General features: G+C 37.7%; 1 protein-coding gene across 11 annotated transcripts in view; it reads left to right on the plus strand.

Moving 5' to 3' along the window:
* MICU3 (mitochondrial calcium uptake family member 3) overlaps window positions 1–19,470 on the plus strand; it is a 101,788-nt gene that overhangs the window by 9,818 nt on the left and 72,500 nt on the right. The window lies entirely within an intron of this gene.

The following is a 19,470-nucleotide window of genomic DNA, read 5'->3' on the forward strand; positions in this document are numbered from 1 at the left end:
GAGGTTTCCATGTGGTGTTGGGCCTTTGAGTGCACAGAAGTAAGAATTGATGTTTGGGAACCTCTGCCTGGACTTTAGAGGATGTATGGAAATGCCTGGATGTCCAGGTAGAAGTCTGCTGCAAGGACAGAGCCCTCATGGAGAACCTCTGCTAGGGCAGTGCAGAAGGGAAATGTGAGGTCAGAACCCACACACAGAGTTCCCACTGGGGCACTGCCTAGTGGAACAGTGACAAGAGGGCCACCATCCTCCAGACCCCAGAATGGTAAATCCACCAATAGCTTGCACCATGCACCTGGAAAAGCCACAGACACTCAACACCAGCCCATGAAAGCAGCCGGGAGTGGGGCTGTATCCTGCAAAGCCACAGGGGAAGAACTGCCCAAGGCCGTGGGAGCCTACCTCTTGGATCAGTGTCACCTGGATGTGAGACATGGAGTCAAAGGAGATCATTTTGGAGCTTTGAGATTTGACTGCCCTGTTGGATTTTGGACTGGCATGGGAATGTAGCCCCTTTGTTTTGTCCAGTTTCTCCCATTTGGAATGGGTGTATTTACTCAATGTCTGTACCCCCATTGTATCTAGGAAGTAACTAACTTGCTTTTGATTTTATAGGCTCATAGGCAGAAAGGACTTGCCTTGTCTCAGATGAGATTTTGGACCGTGGACTTTTGAGTTAATAATGAAATGAGTTAAGACTTTGGGGGACTGTTGGAAGGCATAATCAGTTTTGAAATGTGATTTGAGAGGGCCCAGAGGTGGAATAATATGGTTTGGCTCTGTGTCCCACCCACATCTTGCCTTGAATTGTAATAATCCCCACGTGTCATGGGAGGGACCCGGTGGGAGATAATTGAATCATGGGGGCGGGTTTTTCCCATGCCGTTGTCATGATGGTGAATAAGTCTCACAAGATGTGATGGTTTTATAAAGGAGAGTTCCTCTGCACATGCTCTCTTAACTGCTGCCATGTAAGACATGACTTTGCTCCTTATTTGCCTTCTGACATGACTGTGAGACCTCCCCAGCCTTGTGCAACTGTTAGTCAATTAAACCACTTTCCTTTATAAATTACCCAGTCTCGGGTATGTATTTATTAGCAGCATGAGAACAGACTAATACACAAGGTTTGAGAGGATGGACTCCAGTTTTGGAGAAGTTCTACTGTGAGTAAAATGCTATCAAACAGCATCACCTGCTGCAGAGAAATTTTTTTTTCACGAAAGGCAGAGTCTGTCGATGTGGCGGACTTCACTGTTGTCTTATTTGTAATCCCAGTACTTTGGGAGGCCAAGGCAGGCAGATCATGAGGTCAGGAGATTGAGACCATCCTGGCTAACACGGTGAAACCCCATCTCTACTAAAAGTACAAAAAATTAGCCAGGCGTGGTGGTGGTCGCCTGTAGTCCCAGCTGCTGGGGCTGGGGCAGGAGAATGGCGTGAACCTGGGAGGTGGAGCTTGCAGTGAGCTGAGATTGTGCCACTGCACTCCAGCCTGGGCGACAGAGCGAGACTGTCTCAAAAAATAAATAAATAAATAAATAAAAATAAGAAATTGACACAGCCACCTCAGATTTCAGCAACCACCACTCTGATCAGTTAGTAGCCATCAACATCCAGGCAAGACCTTTCAGCATCAAAAAATTTTGATTTGCTGAAGGCTCAGATGATCATTAGCACTGTTTTAGCAATAAAGTATTTTTAAATTAAGGTATGTACTGTTGTAGACATAATGCTGTTGCACACTTAATAGGCTAATTGTAGCATAAACATGACTTTTATATGCACTGGGAAACCAGAATATTTATGTGGCTCACTTTATTGCAGTATTTGTTTTATTGTGGTGGTGTGGAACTGAACCTGCAGTGTATCCAAAGTATGCCTGTAAATGGAGAAAAGTCCCAGTTTTTTATAGTGAGGGAAGTTACATAGACATGAAATTGAGTATAAGCTAATTCTATGTGGAATAACATTGTTGTATGAGAAGCTAAATAGCTGATCCCCTCTCTTAGTTTCTTCAATCACCTCATGACAAGTGCACGAGAGTCTGGGTGCCTTATAATGGCCTGACCATCTAATAGAGTCACATGCAATGATTTGAGTAGAGATTACTTTTCAGTTCTATTAAATATTTGGGTTTAATGTGACTTCTTAATTCTCACATATAATCCTATATTATATATAATCCTATATATAGGATTATACATATATAATTTGGGGCTAGAGTGTTTTATAAGTGCTAAGTAATATGTAGCTGCCCTCTTACAGATTGAATATGTAATTTATCTCTAGTAATTTTTGAGAAATGAATGCTATTTTCTATCCAAAGATTAAAGAAAACATTTGGGATCATTAAACAATGATATTAACCCTATAAAATAATTTTATATATTTATGGCACAGTGTAATATTTTGATATGTGTATATATATTGTTGAGTGATTAAATGAAGCTAATGAAGGTATCCATCATCTTGCATTCTTGTTTTTTTTTGAGATGGAGTTTCGCTCTTGTTGCCCAGGCTGGAGTGGAATGGCGCAATCTCGGCTCACTGCAACCTCCGCCTCCCAGGTTCAAGTGATTCTCTTGCCTTAGCCTCCCGAGTAGCTGGGATTACAAGCATGTGCCAGCACGTCCGGCCAATTTTTGTATTTTTAGTAGAGACGGAGTTTCTCCATGTTGGTCACGCTGGTCTCTCACTCCCGACCTCAGGTGATCCGCCCACCTCGGCCTCCTGAAGTGTTGGGATTATAGGCATGACCCACTGTGCCTGGCCCCATTATCATATTTTTAACCTTAAATTTTTAAAGCTTCTTTGAGGAAGATTTATTCATTACCCACGCTATAACATACAAGTCTTGTATCTCAAAAGATTTTAATAAATCCTTATTTAATGACCAAATTAATTAAAAATCCAGAAATAAATTACAGTTTTTCTAATTATTATAGTTCTTTCAAAATCTTGCTCATACAGAATCATTTCATTCATGCAAATTTGCGTTGGACTTTATGGAGATCAGAAGATCATATAAACAGCATAACAGAAGGGGAAAATAATAGATGTCTGTTACCTTGTGTTACCTGTAAGCATTAATGATTGGATACTGAGTCATAGTAGCTTTAGCAGTAATGGTGAATTTAGTAACTTACAGTTTCATGAAATAGCAAATGCAGAGATTATATATTTTTATTTTCTCCCCCATAAACATATGAGAAAAAAATTCATTTTCTTTAGAGGCATCCTTAGACTTCAGTATTAGTGGCTGGTCAAATGCTTTAATGTTTTTCTTATTTTTATATAGTGGCACATGTAAAATTATATATGGTAGTCCCACTGTATCTGCAGGTTAACTTTCCATGATTTCAGTTACCAGTGACCAACCTCTGTCTGAAAATAATACATGGAAAATTCTAGGGTTTTAGGGGTCAGGGAAATGGAAGAATCAAGGGTGTTATTCCAGTTTTTGTCTTGGGCAACTGGGTGGATTTGCTGCAATTGGCTGAGACTAGGCCTTCAGGAGAAAAAACAGGTTGGGAATAATGGGCATGGATGATAAATCTGTAACTTGTACAGTAGATCAGGGTGTCCTTTGGACAGCTGAAGGTAAATTTCCATTTGGATGCATAGGTCAGAAGCTCAGGAGAGAAATCCTTACTATAGAAATAGATTTGGGAATCACATATTAAAAATCGTAAGAATGGATGACATTGGTCAGAATATGTAGAATGAGAAGAGAAAAGTATCTAAGGAGAGAACTCTGGTGAGCATCCATGACTGAAAGGACCGGCAGAGAAAAGAAAGTCTGCAAAAGCTGAAAAGTTGGGTCAAGACAGGTTAAAAAAAAAAAAAAGTCAGGGGGGCCGTGGAAGTTAAAAAAAGATAATACTGTACTTTCGGAAAGGAAGCAGTCAGTTATCCTGAAAGCTATCCAAGGAGGTCAACTGAGATAGAAATACAAAGTGTGCCTTGGATTTAGCAACAAGGAAGTCATGGGTGATTTTGTGAAGACATTGGAGGTGATAATCAGATTACAGTTGGATAAGCTGAGTAAATGTGAAGAAAAGGTAAAGTGGACTAAGTGAGGTAAGTGTTGACAGCCATATCAAGAATTTGGCTCTGAAGAAGAGAGAGGATAGTAGCCTGAGGGACGTGGAATTGATTTTTTTTTTTTTTTTTTAAGATGGAAGACCCTCGATCGTGTTTAAATGCTGATGGAAAAAAGAAGATTTAATTTAAAGGAAAGAGAGAATAATTGATGTGATAAGGACCCAGGTGGGAGTAGGAGATAAAAATTAAAGCACAAGGAAAGAGTTTAATCTTAGATAATAGGAGGGATGCTTTTTCCATTATGACAGGAGGATGGGATGCAAGGACACTGTATATATGCTTAGTGGCAAGTAGTTGAAGGTGTTCTTCTTGCCTGATGGCTTCTATATTCTCTGTGAAATAGGAGGTGATGTCATCTTCTCGGAGCAAGATACAGAAATATGCGGAGTAGCTATGATAGAGGTTTGGGGGAAAGTGGAGGATTGACCTAGCCACTGTAAAAAACTGGAAAACCATGAAATCTTTACATTTGTTCATGTTTTGTAATTGCAAGGCTCAGTATGACCTTTTTAACAATGAAAGTAATTTTTAACTTGCTCATGAAATGCAGTTTCTTCATGGTCACAACTTTTACTATTCTAATTTATAAGTTGTTGATGTTATCTCTTTTTTGATTTGTATAAACCTTAGTAATCTGATGGAATTAGTCCTTTTTTTTTTTACCCATGATGCAATATTTAACTTACACAGCAAATGCACCAAACTTATAATACAATGCACATTTTGTTATTTTTGTTTAAACTTGATAGACAAGTTTTAACTGGTTAATATTAGATCTCACTGCTCTCCTGTAATTGTGCCAAACGCTGAGAATGTAACTTTATTTTATGTAAACACTCTTGTGATAAGGAAAAAATGTGTTTAAAAAATCAAACAAACTCGATTTATGGCGTTATCTATCTAGCATTAAAGAAAATGCCTAGTCATTTGTGTACTAAACAGGATTTTCTAGATTTATTATTTTCTTCCCTTTCCTCTTTAAGTAAGTCCTTACCCCTTTATTCTCTGATGTATTGATATGTAAGCTAAGTAAAATATGGAACTTCAGTGCTGAATTGTTTCATTGGTTAGCATAGTAGTGCTACCATAGCATAGTAGTGTTTTTGCTCATTAAAGAGTTATTTTTCTAAACTAGAAAAGTAGAATCTATATTTTCTGCTTTTTTTCCTATTTTCTAATTAATTGTCTTTTAACCGTTTTAATACTCAAACTCCATTTCTAGAATTTAGAGTACAGGAAGTATATATAAAAGAATTTTGAAACAATCCTTTTTTCCTGTCTGATAAGTATGGTATCTATCCAGTTGAGATATTTAGATTGTCCCTTTTCCTCAAAGGGTTATAATACATGGCTTAAACTGCTTGTAGCAATTCAAAGTGATGTTTCTAACTGGCTTCACATCGGATCAGAAAGGTCCTTATAATTTAGGCACAGTTTAAGCTAGCTCCAACCTATTAAAGTTAGTTATTTTAAAATAATATCATCTAAACCTCTTCCAACTGCTTTAAAATTATTCTTACGAATCTGACAATAAGAGGTTACTTGTAATTGTCCATATACGTACATTGTCCCCAGGAGATTGAGAAAGGTTTTGAGATACTACTATCATCAAGCTTAAAAATATAGTCATAAGGACAGTGATAGGCAGGTTTTGGACTAGGGCTTGTGGTGAATGGAGATCAGTGTGACTTAAACATTACTTCCTTTCCGGACTCAATCTTTGTTGTCACATGACCTCCTCCAGACTGCTTTCTATCCAAATAAATGGGTCACATTAGGATTTTATGTTCTTATAGTAAAGAATACACTTAGTAACCTTTTGGTCCAGTACTGTGAAGATGTGCTATCAAATATGTCTGTCTGGTTCTCTCTGTCTGCCAGCTTTGTTGATCATCATAAAAGTCAAGTAAGAGTTTTGATTCAAGTCTTTTATAATATGAACTTAACAAATCAAAGTCAAGACATCCTATGTGGAGAGAAAGGTAAAATATATCCTTCATACTTTGATTCAATATTCTAAATTTTGTGAGTTATAAGTACAAATATTGGGTTCTAATGTGCATTAAATAGTGAACTATGAAAAATATCCCACATATATGTGACCAAATAATTAAAATCCTGAAGTTATTCTGAATTATAGTAGTTGTTTGTAAATATTTCTAAAACCTTAGGCAAGAAGGCACACTTAAGGTTCTTGCCTTTTGCTAGCAAATGATAGGAGAGCAACAATTTGTGTCTTTGTTCCTATACCCACAGCTCTCACACAGCAGAATTTGGAACATGGTTAAAGCCGTAGATTGGGTTGAACATTGATGTTTAGTAGAGTGGTCAAAATGGGAAGGATATGAACCTGAAAATTCATTATCTGAATGTCAGATATATAAGAGCAGAAGTTACTCAGGTAGTAGGAGGGCATTGTTTGGTTACAGGCTAATACAGAAGTCATAAAAACATGTCTCATATATTTTGGTGATATGTTTTACTCAGGAAGCAGTCTCCTAGGATCTACAGAGAAAGTAGCATTCTTAGATGGCACTGTGTAATTCAAGTATCTTCTTCAGCAGTGTTTTCTTAATTGTAGGAGAGCAGAGTAGCTCCCTAGAAATTTAAAATTTTTTTTTGGAAAAACAAAGCACTGGAGACAGAGGGATCAGAGGAATGTAACCTAGAAAAATTGGTGAAAACATCGTGGTATATTGATTGACTGATTCACAGTACTACATCCTAGTCCAAAAGCAATGTGGATCTTCATGTAGTTGTTTAGCTTGTGCTTGGGAAAATACAGATCTTCCTCCTTTTCCCTTTCCGCATGTCCTCACTTTACAGTGACCTCCTTGCCTGTTTCTCCTTACAGTTGGCCTCTACAGAAGCTTCAGGCTCAGAGATTATAGTGATTAAGGAAATAACATAGGCTGAAATAAGTGAAAGCAGGTGTAATAAAGAGCAGTTGGCTTGGGGTGGGTCAGGAGACCTGAATGAAAATCATGATGCTGCCATTCCTTACCTATGCTCCTGGAGCTAAGGGAACACGTTTTAATTGGCCTTCCAGAAATTCTCAAAAAACAATTTTATCTGTACTTCACTGGCCAAAACTTGGTCAAGTGGCCCTGTCTAACTGCAACAAAGCCTGAAAGAGGTAACCTTTATTTTATATGTCTGGCTAAAAACCAGAGCTCTTTTTTTTTTAAAGGAAAATTGGAGAATGAATAATGGGAGGTATCTGTTAGTCTTTGTTAGATGAAGCCTATTGTGTTGAGAAAGAGGCTTTTAAACGAAAGAGGCTTTTATGGAATACTTTGATGTTATGAGGTAGATAGATAACATATGTTTTTGTCCACAGTTCCTGGCTCGTAACTACCATAGTCCTTGATACAGTAAACAGACTCTGTCTCTCTTTCTCCTGCCTGCCTTTCACCTGCCCACAGCAGGACTCTAATCTGATTGAGGATCATAAGACTCTCATTCCAGGGAGCATCCTGCCCCATACCCTGGAGGAAGGAATTTTGCACAGAGAGGTCAAGAAGAATCTGAACAGACAGGCCTGCTGGGTTTAGATCATACCTTTTTTATCCAGTCACATTTCAACATGATTGTTCATGTTTCAGTCATGCTTATGAAGTCCCCATAAAAAGGCCTCATAAAAAGTCCCCAATGAAATCCCGATAAAAAGACCCAAGAGGGCGGAGTTTGGGAGTTTCCAGATAGCTGAACATGTTGAGGTTCCTGGAGGGTGGCATACCCGGGATGGCAGGGAAGCTGCATGGCGCTTTCCCTATACTCTGTCCTACACAGAACAGTCCTATATTAGTCTGTTCTCATGCTGCTAATGAAGACATACCCGAGACTGGGTAATTTATAAAGGAAAGAGGTTTGATGGACTCACACTTCCACAATCATGGCAGAAGGCAAAGGAGAAGCAAAGTCACATCTTACGTGGAGGCAGGCAAGCGGGCATGTACAGGGGAACTCCCCTTTATAAAACTGTCAGATCTCATGAGACTTAGTCACTGTCAGGAGAACAGCATGGGAAAGACCCGCCCCCATGATTCAGTTACCTCCTGTTGGGTCCCTCCCGTGACACGTGTGAATTATGGTAGCTACAATTCAAGATGAGATTTGGGTGGGGACACAGCCAACCCATAGCATCTCTTCATCTGTATGCTTTGCAGTGTCCTTTATAATAAGCCGATAAATGTAAATAAGTGTTTCCCTGAGTCCTATGAGCTGCTGTAGCAAATTATTTGAATCCAAAGAGGGATCACGTGAACCCCAGCTTGAAGCTAGTCAGTCAGAAGTTCAGGAGCCCTGGACTTGTAAATTTCACTGAAGAGGGCAATCTTGGGAACAGAGCCCTTAACCTGTGGGATCTAGCACTATCTCCAGGTACACCGTGTCAGAAGTGATTGGAGGACACCCAGTTGGTGGCTGCTGCAGAACTGATTGATTGCTTGGTGATGGGGAGAACCTCCTCATACCTCACATTTGGTCACAGAAGTCTTCTGTGATGATTGTTGTGTTGGTCTGAGAGCAGAGGAAAAACATGGTTTAAGCATTTACAAACAAATACCTCTTTGATAAAGTTTTATCCTTTTGGTTTTGGTAATATAGAATCAGTCATAAAAATCTTTTAAATGTAACTAAATACCACACTGTACTTATAAGAAATTGAGGGAAATTGCCAGGGACAGAAATAAAGAAGAAACTAATAACTGCAATGATGTGTGAACTGTGACTTACTTGGGGCAGGAGAGGGGTCATGATTCATGGAATTCTAGGCACTTGGACTTCAGTGCTCATGTGGGGACAGAAAACTAGACCTTGGGAAGCTGGAAGTGAGATGCCACCTACCTAACGCCAGAATTCTCATCAAAAGGATGGACAAGGAAAAAATCTTATGTCTGGTATAAGCTGATGACATGAAACCTGCAAATTTCCTCCTGGGCTCAGAATAGGAAAGAAGACTCTTCTGAGAATGTGTACACATGGCTCCCTACCACCTCATGTGGGCTCAGGGTTAGAAGTTACATTACCCAAGCAGTGAAGGAGCAGACATAGCTGGCAGAAAGAAAAGCAAAACTTCTTTGGAAGGAAAAGCCCTTAACACTGGCCATATGTGATTCCTACGGATAAAATCTAGATGAGAATGAGCTCGTAATCCAAAGTACAAAATATATGAAGTTCTGTGATCAAGAGTCAGTAAACTGAATGATTGGATTCCTAACAGCTGGATAATAGGATAATTTGGTTGAGTCTGTAAATTAAGTATATTCAAAATAATTGAAGATACAATGAAAAATTAGCATGAAAAAGCAGATTGCTATAAAGAATCAAATAGAACTTCTAGAAATGTGAATATAGCCATTGGAGGCCAGGTTGGCTAGGCAGCATATAAGAACTGTAGCAGCAGTTAATAATCTGAAAGATAATTTTGAAGAAACTGCACAGAATGTAACACAGCAATGAAGATATGTCAAATATTATGAAATATTTTTAAAATGTGGAAAATAGACTGAGACAGTCCAAAATTCATCTGTTAGGGGTTACAGATGAGGAGGAGAGAGAATGAGAAAGGCAGTATCGCAAGAGATAATGGTTGAAAAGGTCCCAGGAAGGAACAAAGACATTAATCTTCAGATTCATAAGTCCTGAGCAAGATAAGTAAAAATATTTAGTCACATTGAAGTGAAACTGTAAAATCAAAGATAAAGAGAGACAGGACAGACTTCCTACAAAGGGACTGCAGTTGGCCTGATTATAGACTAATCCATCGCAACAGACAGAAGCCAGAGGACAGTGGGCTATATCTTCAAAAGTGAGGGAAAATAACTGCCACTTAGATTTCTATACCTCGGTAAGTTATTTAGGAAGGAGAACAAAATAAATTTATTTTCATAAGAGACTGAGAGTTTACCAGTATAAGATCGTCATTGAAAGAACCACTGAAGAGTGCATATCAGGAAGAAATGAAATGAATTAACATAAAAAGGGGTGAAATTCAAGAAGCAATGGAGAACAAAGAAATTAGTAAAAATGAGAGCAGTTCTTAACCATTGATTATATACAACAACAATAATTATTATTTTAAAAGAAGTTACAATGAAGTGGATTTCAAATAGTGAACAACTGATACACAAGATAGTGGGGCATGATGAGTTAAAGTGTTTCAGGCAGAAAACCAAAATCTCTTCTTCATGTCATAATTATACAGGTGGATTAGAATCCTACATGTGATAAGTAAAACTTTGAGATATTTAGAGGAATATATATGTTTTGATGTTCGAAACAAGATAAAAAACAAAACGTAGAATGAAAAATATTACTACATTTCACTTCATTTAAAATATTTAAAAAAATAAAAAGAAGTCCTGGAATGGAAAAAGATATTTATAGTACATAGCCCTCACAAGGACTACATATCCTAAATGTGTAGATCTACAAATTAATAAGAAAAAGGAAACAGAATAGAAAAATGAATTAGAAATTCGCTGGCCTTAAAGAAGGCAAAGGAGTAGCAAAATCACATCTTACGTGGAGGCAGGAAAGAGAGCATGTGCAGGGGAACGCCCCTTTATAAAACCGTCAGATCTGGTGTGACTTATTCACTATCACAAGAACAGCATGGGAAAGACCCACCCCCATGATTCAGTTACCTCCCATTGGGTCCCTCTCACGACTCGTGGGAATTATGGGAGCTACAATTCAAGATGAGATTTTGAATTGAATCTTCTTCACAACTACCATTTCTTTATTTCATCGAGACAGGGATTCACTCTGTCACCCAGACTGGAGTATGGTGGTGTGATCACCCCTCACTGCAGCCCCAACCTCCTGGGCTCAAGATATCCTCTTGCCTCTGCTTCCTGAGTAGTTGGGACTACCTCATATGTCACCACACCCAGCTGATACAGTTTTTAAAAAATTGTAGAAACAGGTTGCCACTGTGTTGCCCAGGCTGGTCTCAAACTCCTGGGCTCAAGTGATCCTCCCACCCCAGCCTCCCAAAATGCTGAGATTTTAGATGTGAGCAATGCACCCGACCTGTCTTTGAACCTGGTCTAGGTGCATATACTCTGTAATGTGCTGGGAATTTATGAGCTTATTATGGATCCATGCAAATAAACAGTACACAGTTCTGTATTTCGGGGATGGATAACTTACTCCATTTCTTTGAACGTCAGCCGTTTTCTCTTCTTTCATTGGTAAGGGAATATTTCAGACTGGGAACATTTCAGACTTTTCTCTTAGATGATGAGACTAAATTTCTAAACAATACTCTTCAAGTAAAAATTTTAACCCATTTATGCCTAGTGTTCCATTGTATCCTGGGACACTGAGCCAGGAAGACTGAGGGAAGGGTGGTAGAGCATGAGGCAGTGAAATCCACAAGAAAAAGCCAGGCAGTTGGAATAGTTTTATCTCCTTGGATGTATTTGGAGAATATCTAACTTATAGTGCCACAGAGGTTCTAGATATTTATAAACTTTGGGCCTGGAGTTGAGTAGCCAAACACTATTTCTGGACCTAGCTAGTTAATAGTACATCAAGAGGTAGAGTCTCTTGATTCTGTGGGCCAAGGGAAAAAGCAGTATTTGCATGTAGTTTTCATTTAATCTTTACAGTTTGTGGGCTTAGTATTTATTTGTCCATTTTATAGTTGAAAATGCTAAAGTTTTCAGAAAGTAAGTTATTTTTCCCAAGGTAACCTAACTAGGAAGGGATGAAGCTGGCATTTGAACATAGGCCGGAAGGACTGCAAAACCCATATGCTTTCATTCCAATATACCAAGTTGTGTAATGTGAAAAAACACTGGGTTGTGTGTTGTAATACCGAAGTTCTGGTCCCAGACCCATTTGCTGCCTGTGTGACCCTGTTGAAGGCCCCTATAGATTAAGTTAACTCTTTTGTACAGTTGCACTAATAATATATGTCTGCTTGCCTTTTAAAAAAATAATACTCCATTCCAAAATTTATCTACATCTTTACATACGTATATTCCTATAAGACATGAACTTTTGTTTTTTTACTCATTTTTCTACAACCTGTTTTTTTCACCCTAGTGTGTTATCTTGTGACTGTTTATATGGTAGCACCTCTAGATCTACCATACCCCTTTTCATAGTCACAAACTATTCCATGGGTGTGCCATAATTTATTTAACCATTGTCCTGCTGCTGGAAATTTTGATTGTTTCTATTTTTTCACTATTGGAAACATGCTGCAGTGACTATCCAGGGATCTTAAGTACATGCAGATATTGCTGGTTCTATAGCTATTAAATTTTAATAGAAACTTAAAATTATTTTTCAAAATGGTACACTAAGATTTACTTCTACATGTAGTAAGTAATGAGCAGTTTTCTTACAAGTGCTGTATCCCTGAACAATATACACATATTTTTGTAAATTTTAAAAATAATATGTCCTTCTATAATGTATATATTTTATTTAATATATTTAGGAAATTTATACATATTGACACATATACTTCTAGTTAATTTACTTTCACTACTGTAAAAGATACTACTTTATTAACATTTCATTGAACTGATATAATTTCCATTTTTATTGATATTTTTGTGAAGATTGATAAATGATCAGTTTGTATAGTCCCTGTTTATTAAAAACAAAATTAACAAGCACCTTATTCTGTCACTCAGATCCTTTTTCTTACTTGGCTTCTCTATTTGATCTGTCCATTTCTAGTTGAGATCTATTCAAGTCTCAGCCATGATTGTGAATTGATAAATTTTCATTGCTATTCTCTAAGTTTTTCTGTTATGTAATTTTAAGCTGTTTAGTTCATGTGTGTAATATCTTTTCGGTGAGTTTTTCTTTGTCCCATTTAATGCTTTTGACTCTTAATTCCATGTATTTTTTAACATTCTGGCTAATGTTTAACTGTGACTCTTGTAGGGGACATTTTTATGGCTTTTTAGAAAACACAGTATAAGAGTTGCTCTTTTTCAATGGCGGAGTTTAAACCTATCCTATTTATTGTGATTGAGAACATGTTTGCATTTATTTTTGCTGTATTATTATGAGCATGTGTTACCACTGTATCACCTGGCATTAGATTGGTCCAGTTTCTTATTATTTCTCTCCCTCTAGTAGTTTGAAAGTCATGCATCCTGTTTCTGGTCTTCAATTGGTTACACATAACATTTAAACAGTTTTTTATATACATCTGAAACTTGAGGAAAGATCAGTATCAGAAAATTTTTTATTCCAAAAAAGTTCATTGAGCATGTTTTATTACATGGCCCTCCCCACCTTATATTTTTCTGAAGGCCCTCCCCACCTTATATTTTTAAATTAAAAATTTAAAAATTTTAATTTTTAAAGCAATCACCATTTAACAATTATAGTAAGCTTTACACCCACATTCACTTATTCATTTATTCAGCGAATATTTGAGAGCCTGCTAGAAGCCGAAAACTCTTCTAGGCACTGGGGAAACTAAAGTGTACCAAGTAAACAAAAAATTCCTGCGTTCATGGAATTTATATTGTGGAATGCAGGAGACAAATTTTGTATTTCTCAGCGTATTTATAATATTTGAAGGCTACATGAGATCATCAAGTGGGTAATTGTAGATTTAAAAGAGGAAAGGAGGTCCAAGGATTGGCCCTGGGGCAGTGTAGTTGGGAAGTACCAGCAAAAATACCAAAAAGGAATACCCAGAGGGATAGGAGGAAAAGCAAGAGAGTGAAATCTTAGAAACAGAAAATAAATTATTTCAAGGGGAAATGAGCCACCAACTGTGTCAAATGCTGTAAAAGGAAAACTGAGAAGTGACCTTTGGATTTAGCAGCAAGGAGGTCATTGATGACCTTGACAAGCAGTTTTGGTGGCATGGTAGAGGAGAGAGCCTTGCTGGAGTAAGATCAAAAAAGAATGAGAGGAAATGTAAACAACACTCTCCAGTAGCCTTGCTGTAAAGGGAAGGAGAAAAATGGCAGGGAGGAGAGCAAAGGTGGCTAAATAGAGATGTGGGACGGAGCACTTTCTAAGGTGGGAGGAATAGCAACGTGTGTATGCTGAAGAGAAGTATACAGTGGAAGAGGAAAAAATAGGTTGGCAGGGCCAGGGCAGTATTGCTGAACCAAAGTCTGAATAGGCAGGAAAAGAGGAGGTCTACACGCTGAACCACTATGCTATACTCCCTCTAGAGAAAAAGACTTTCATTTATATCATCTTTCAATCAAATAATGAGATGGTGTATATGAAAGTACTTTATAAACTTGTAAAGAACCCTATAATGTAAGCTACTATAATAATACAAGTAGAGACTTAATTTTTTGTTTTTTTAACATGATACATAATATTTATATGTATTTATTAGGTATGTATGATATTTTGATACATGCATATAGTATGTAATGATCAAATCAAGGTATTTAGGTTATCCATCCCCTTGAACATTTATCATTTCTTTGTGTCAAGAACATTTCAAATCTTCTCTTCTAGCTATTTTGAAATATATGAATTTTGTTATTAATTATAGTCACCCTACTGTGCTATTGAACTCTAGAATTTAATTTCTTCTATCTTACTGTGTTTGTACTCATTAACCAATCTGTCTTCATTTTCCCAACCCCCACTCACCCTTCCCATAGTCTGGTAACTATCGTTATACAATTAGAGGCCTTAAAAATTATAAATGGTCAGTTGCTTTATCTAGCAACTTTTAAAAACTTTGATCTCAGCCAGGGAAGTACTATTAGCTTGTCTTCAGATGTGTATTTCCACAAAGACACATTTACTAAGCATCAAAACATTTCACTTAGAGTACTTGGGGTTTTCCCACACTGGGAATTTGAGGTTTAACCTTTCGACCACCCAGCAAGCAAAGAAAATGCTACCTCTTTTATCTTCAAGATGACTTTAAGTAAGCCTGAAGCCATTTGGGAAAACCAAATGTAATACTTCCATGAACATGTTTTTTAGCTACTTGAATAGAATCCCATGCAAGTCCATAAGATTCTTGCCCAGCTAATATAGTGTAGAAATATAAATTTGCAAGATTATTTACTTTTATGTTTTATAAAATTGTTGGTACAGTTGCCAACATAAGGTAAATCCTAATACCAGTGCTCAATTCCCTACATAAAATCAACACATTTTAAAATCACTCTTTATTTTTAAAATTTTGAATAAAACGAGTAATCTAAATAATTTTGGTGAATACAATGATTTTAATTTTTTCTTCTTTCATTGTTCATTCTCATTTCTCTGTTTCATGGTTGCTAAAAGGTAAGGTATTATGCAGAGTAAGGTATTATGCAGTTTAGATAATTGATATAATTGTTTTAAATTGCCTCTTTTAGGGTATTATCAGCTGGTAGGCGTAAGTTTCTCTAATTGTCAAGTAGTGAATCCTTTATCTGGCATTTAATCTTGCCTCCCTGGGAAAACTAGACCTTACCACAGAGTAAATTTTTGAATTGCTGACCTGAAGTAACGTGAGCCTGTGCCTTGGCAGTGAACCTTTGTTTTCTGTTTTTATAGGAAGGATAATGATGTACTCTGTTGCCTGAAGGCCCCAGCCTCACTACCTTAACAAGTAACATCTAAGTACTTGTTGCAAAGGTCTGAGTTTGGAAATTCCAGAGAAGATAATTGTATTGACACAATATTTTTATTTCTCTTGGAAAGATGAGGTAATTTTAAAATGAAACTTTTGTCATTTTTTAAGCTTCTCATCTTAGTGCTGTCAACGTGACTTAGAGCATCCACACAGTTACCTAAAAAGAATTATTACTTAATTTTTATGAAGAAATCATGTATATTTTTATTATTTTAATGTAAATTCTCATAAATAGCTCACAATTTCTCAATAAAACAGAAGAAATAGAGCTTTCTACAGGTAGAAAGAAGAAGATTCCCTAAACGTTTTTAGCAAATGTGAAAAGGGTGTCAGGCAATTCCCATAAAATAATTTCCTAGAAGGTGTAAGGTGTAATTTCCTAGAAGGAGTAACATGAAATGGCAAATTTCAGTTATCTTTTAGCTCTCGATTTCTGTGATTTCATGTTTCTACTGTGTGGCGTCACACTTATAAATAAGGTAAGTCTTGTGCCAAATCTGTGATCTGTGCTTGGGCAGTTTTCTGCAGGAGCTTTGCAAGGTCTTTTTGATAGAAAAAAATTCCATTTCAGCAAAATTTGCCACATCTAAAAATACTGCAATGATACCTTACCTTGAACTTTACAATGTCTATATTTTCCTATTCGGTGAAGAATAGCACTATAAAAAGTTTCACATATCTAGTTAGAATATTCCCATATGAAGCCAAGAAATTGTAATATTATTACATTTAATAGGTAATATTTGACAAAATCATACATGCCATGATTTCATTATTTTGAAGTTTGATGATTATATTTTATTTTCAGAATGGATTTTACTATATGAATGAAAGAAATGAAGTTGTTAGGATTTAAAACTGAAGTTTATATACATATACGTATTTGCAGGGAGTTTTATATTTTGTTTCTGTTACTTAGATTTTAGATTTAGAATTTTTGGTTATTTTTGTTAGATACTTTGAGTACAGCAGTCTGCCACCAAGTTTAGGAATAATTCAGTTGTATAATTATAGAGCAAAATGTGAAGACCTATAGGTAGTTGAGTCAGTTTTTATAAATTAAACTGTAGCATACTAATAATACTTACTGTTCAGTCTCCCTTAGATAATGTGGGTAGGTTTGTGGAGGCAGAGCAAAAACCATTTGTTTACATTCAACATCTCTCAACATTCAAGAACTGAGGACCAGACCCAAATGTTTTTTCTTTTTTTTTTTTTTTTTTTTTTTGAGACAGAGTCTTGCTCTGTCGCCAGGCTGGAGTGCAGTGGCACGATCTCAGCTCGCTGTAACCTCTGCCTCCCAGGTCCAAGCAATTCTCCTGCGTCAGCCTCCCAAGTAGCTGGGATTACAGGCCCCCGCCACCATGCCCGGCTAATTTTTGTATTTTTAGTAAAGATGGGGTTTCACCATGTTGGCCAGGATGGTCTCGATCTCCTGACCTCATGATCCACCTGCCTCAGCCTCCTAAAGTGCTGGGATTACAAGCATGAGCCACCATGCCCAGCCCCAAACGTTTTCTTAATCTCACTGCAGTGTTTTGAGAAAAGGTTGGAGTTCCGGAAGCATTTTGCCAAATTTGGAAAACAAGGCCAGGCAGAGTATAAGTGCAAATAGCATTAAATTTCAAGCCCATGCTATGTCTAAGAATTTGGAAAGAGATACAGTCTGCAGAGGATAAAATGTATGTAACTGTCAACCTAAGTGAATCACAGCAGTTTACTGTTTCCTGAAACGATGAAGGTGATTTAGAAGTGTTACCTCCCATGAGGCTTTTAATTCTACAGATGTGGTTTGTTTTGGAAGTGAGTCTCTCCGTCTTTCTTAAACTTACTTGAATGTTTTCAGTCCTTTATATTCCATGAGGCCCTGATGTTGTCACCTGAAGTTGGTATGACAGGGAGACTGCAAACTGTTGACCACAATTTCTTCTCCTTTTCCGTAATAGTTAGGGTATAGATGTCCAGCTCTTTTTCATTTTCCATCCTTCCTTGCACTTAAGTGTGGCTGTGTGACTTAAGTTCTCTTCAGTTGAAGGTGAGCAGAAGTGATTTACACCACTTCTAGGCCTGGCCTATAAAAGCTTCTCACGTCAACTTCTCCCATACTTTATTTCCCTCTCCCTTGGTTGATAATGACAGAGTCATCATCTGCCTGGGTCTCTGAATGACTGTATAAAGCAGAACTCCTTGATCCCACTCCCAGCCCCCGTCCTAGTATGTTCTCTCGGGGCTCTTATGTGAGAAAGAAAGACACACACTTCTGTTGTGTTGCAGCCATTACATTTGAGGAAGTTAGCCTACCCTGTCTAATACAGTAGAGAAGGGATTAATTGGTGAAGGTCTTGATCATTGAGAAGGGAGATGATTGTTTTTGGATAAAGGTGAATTAACTGTCAGCTAGACATGTCTTTTAAGTCCTCCTAGTATAAAAGTTCACCTAACTGCCTGCCTGTAGGTTCAACCTCACCACACACACTAAGACCCACAGAGTATAAGGAGCTTTAGATTAATAGCTAATTGGCTGCTTGACATTATTAATGTAACTGATTGATCCCTGTGATTAGCCCGTCTTCTATCCCAATCCCCTGTTTCAGATTCCTACCTTAGAAGGTCACTTAAAAGATCCCAGTGACCTTATGTCAGTTCCCCAGGGACTACATTTCTTCTTCGTGAATGGAGGCTCCTCTTACCTACTTACTCTTCTTTGAATAGTGGGCTTCAGTCAATTTGCCTGCTGCTTGAAGCTCTTTGTAATCTCCTCTATTCCTGGCTGAGGTCCATAGTCTGGGTCTTGAAGTTGGTTTAGGATTGTGCCAAATGAATCATATGCTGCATCTCCTGTACCTTTCCTGTCTGGCTTCTTGTTCCCTCCACTTACTGCCTGCTCCTGCAGTCCTCTGTGTAGTGCTCTCCTGCAGTCTTACTCATTTGAACCTCTTCCAAGTGATATTTATGTTTTTCTTTTTCTTGCAAGAACTTACGGCTCAAGGAATTCATGATTGAATGGAAGAGACAAATACATAAACAGATAATTGCAACCTGGTGTGAATGGAGGAAAGGAGTACAAGTGATGTAATAGGGATATATAAAGGAAATCACTAGGATCTATCCAGATACTGTGTTGGCTCACAGGGAAGCTGTGTGGTCAGAGTCTAAGGTATGCTATCACAAGGGATGTGATTAATTAGGAATCGATGTGGAGCAGTAGCTTATATAGTAGAGAGGGTGTCACAGCAGAAGTTTTCTGGAAGGTGGCCTTCCTGAGAGTCTGAGTAAAAGAATCACATATTCCATTTGATATGGAACACCGTGGATTCATTTCCTTGGCAATAGCTGGAAAAGTATTGGAGTCATCGCCAGAGAAATTGCGAAGTTAAGCAGGGAACTGAAGTAGATCTAAAATATTCCCAGAGCTGGCCATGGCAGAGACCATTACGGTTTCCAGAGTTTATCCTAAGCTCAGATGGAAATTAGACTCATTCTTCTTTCTGTCAACAGGTTAAGCCTAGAGTTTGGTTAGTATTAGCTTAGTTGATTTTATGAAGTTCTGTCAGTAAATAACCATTGAATGTGTTGATAACTGGCAGAGCTCTAAACAGACGGAGTTTAGAAAGAAGCATTAAGGAGATCTGGTAAGTAGCAGCCTAACACCAAGCACTGGGGTGGGTAGGTAAGCATGAACTGCAGTTCCAGAGGGAACCCGTGGAGCAGGAGGAAGATGTCTCAGGCACAGGTTGACAGGAACCCAGGTACAGACATTGGGAAATCAGGGATGG

This window comes from Pongo abelii, chromosome 7 (genome assembly GCF_028885655.2).
Source record: "Pongo abelii isolate AG06213 chromosome 7, NHGRI_mPonAbe1-v2.0_pri, whole genome shotgun sequence".
In the NCBI taxonomy this organism is placed as follows: domain Eukaryota; kingdom Metazoa; phylum Chordata; class Mammalia; order Primates; family Hominidae; genus Pongo; species Pongo abelii.